Consider the following 3004-nt stretch of genomic DNA (forward strand, 5'->3'; position numbering starts at 1 on the left):
CAAAAGTGTTGAAAGGAAATTCTTTGGGAATAATCGGTTACTGAGTCATCATAACTTTCACTAATTCCCTGCTTTGGTGTGAACTACACATATGGAAATGACTGAACAATAAAACAAAATATAAACATGGTTCAGCATCATACTCGGTATTATATTGTACCTTTGTCAACAACTGTAACAACCTAATCTCTGTTGCTTGTGCCAAATCAACTTGAGCAAGCATTAGTGGCTATAAACTAGTGGACTTAAATTCACGACAAGAAACAAATGTACTGTGCATCACAAATCATAATCCTTGGTTTCCATCTCTATCATGAAGTCGGATAGACTTAAAATCACATTATCTCCCAAGGATACAAACCTTGTTAAATAGGCTTAATAGGCAAATTAAGGAATGTTATATATAAAGCCACTTTAAGAGAGCACAACACATATTAAAGAAAATTCAATAAAGGTAAATGCCATGAAACAAAAGACCAAAGCAATACAGTAATGATCATCAATTTCGAATAACATCAGTCTTCCTTATAACCTGATAACCCACTCCCAATGTTCAGTTTATCAACACATTTCATCTTGAGTCCCAGATATCCTGTGCAGTTGTCTGGTCCCTGGAAACCTCCTTTCCTGGACATTCCTTAACAAGCCTTGTTCTCATGCAGGTCTTGAGTGGTTTCTTGCCATTGAATTTGATTCTCTGGTTCCAAGTCACCTGCAGGTGATCCTACTAAAATCTGTCAGTAATGGTCCTCAATACAATTTAGTGCTCCCTCCTAAATTTGCTTTTTCCTAGGTCTTGGGGTGAAATCAGCCCAAACTTCACGATTCTGATCTTATTAACAATAGATCTCTAAGAAGGACATCAATTTAGGACCCCATAGATTGCTTGAAACTTCAGAGAATTTCAGTTATCACATACCATTTGCTATTTCTCTCTCCTTTGCAATTATCAATGCAATTTTATATTTAAAATCCTGAACCTAATTCTAAAAAGTTATCATCACATGCTCAAAGTTTATACATACATATACATGTGTGTATATGTATATATAAGTATATGTACACACATATGCATATATGTATGTATTTATATACGTATACACATTATATATATATAATCAGTTATAGTCGACATATATAATCATCTGGTCCTATTGCTTTCTCAAAATTTTCCACTCTTGCTAATTTTCTCTTTAGGAATAGGAGATACTTTAAGGAACTCATCCTATACATGAATATATAGCTATATGAAAGGAAGAAGCAGAGGCATGACTATAACAACATGAAAACAGGTCCTCCAGGTTAAAGCAAAGGCCACAAAATGACTCAATATAGGTACACAAGGATAAAGCATCTTTAGCTCTGTTTGAGTTCAGTTAAGAGTCATAGTTATGTTCATGGCAAAGTCCCACTTCTTTTGCAGGGTGTCAAAGCCAGACTCAGGATTTAACCATGTGGAAAACATTCCCATTTGGGAGGAAGTAACTCTATGGGGCAAACCAAGTCAAAAGGATGTTACCTTTGGCCATGCCAAGGTTGTCCTCTCAGCTTTTCCTAGACACAGACATCCCACCTATAGTAGGTCCCACAGTACACTTCTTCTAGGCATCATATAGTATCACCCTTGAATGGTAGACTATTGGGCTCATGACAATCATACCTGAAATCAAAACTCAAAATAATATGAGATTACAATCACACGAGATTTTACTTCAAATAGCAAACTTCACTAAATGCAGTTTAGGGCTAAGTTATTATTATTCCTCTCACAGTGTTGCAATAATGAAGTTTACCAAGCCTTTAAATTTACTCAGAATCTTTTTTTTTTCCTTTTCTTCTTCTTCTAGAGTCTAAACTCATCCTATTATAAAATCTATCACTAGAAATTGAGAAATAATTACGTTCTGGAATCCCACACATATAGGGGATATATGATAGTTTACTCAAAACCCTAGAAAAAACAACACTGGCCAATTGCTGTAAACCTCCAGACTAACAGATATATCCGTCTCTTAAGGTATTTTATATTCACCTCCTAAAGCAAAAATTAATCTTTAAGACTGTAGTTTGTTAAGACTAAGCTGGTTTAAGAATATAACTTAGTACTATTGCAGGTATAACTTCATAAGCTCCATAAGTTATAGGTAAATAACCTTAGATGAAACTCACTCTACATTGCAAGCAGGTTGGAAAATTTCATCCCCATTTTGTGGAAGGAGTGTTTATGTTCCATTTACTCGGTAGCAATGTTAGCACTTCAAAAAAAGAGAGCCCACTATAATCAATAAACTAATTTTTAGAGACATTTGGTAGCAATTCCCAGCTCCCTATAAATTTTTTCTTTATTTCCTCAGAGTGGCATAAATTCTTACTCTCCAGTGTTGTTTACCTTTCCCTGAGGCTTTCCAGATAAGGATAAACTACAGCTTTCCCAGACCCATGTCCCAGCTTTGGAGCCTAGAGCTGGAAATTAATTCAAAGCTGCATATCAAAGAATAACCAGATAAAGTTTCCCATATCCTCATCTAGATGAAATCAAAACTCTTGCTTACTTCTTTCCAAAATTTCAAAACTTTTTACCTCAGACTATACAACTTTCTTTAATCTTCTACTCATTTCTTCTTGTCTCTAACTTCTTTAAATGTCTCCTGCTTACTTTGAAACTTAGCTTTAAAAAAACCCTGCACCTGTCTTGTTCCTTTCACATCCTGATCAAACACTTCCCCTACCAATCACACTGCAGTCTATTCTTCACTCCATGAATCTTCCCAGTTTTTAGTTACCTCCCCTAGGCCCTCATGGTCAATCTTATCCCTATTATATACAGCTGGGACTGAGCTCAAGCAATGTTTAGGGCGGGGAGAGGGGGGGTCCCATGTGGCTGGGAGGTGAGGTTGGTTGCTATGAGTATTTCTAAATCTACCTTTCCATTCCTTAAACCTCTTACCTCTTTCTATTATCCTCCAGGACATACTGGTCTTTCTCTTATGAAAATGAGGGCAAA

Source organism: Trichosurus vulpecula, chromosome 3 (genome assembly GCF_011100635.1).
Source record: "Trichosurus vulpecula isolate mTriVul1 chromosome 3, mTriVul1.pri, whole genome shotgun sequence".
Taxonomy (NCBI): Eukaryota; Metazoa; Chordata; class Mammalia; order Diprotodontia; family Phalangeridae; genus Trichosurus; species Trichosurus vulpecula.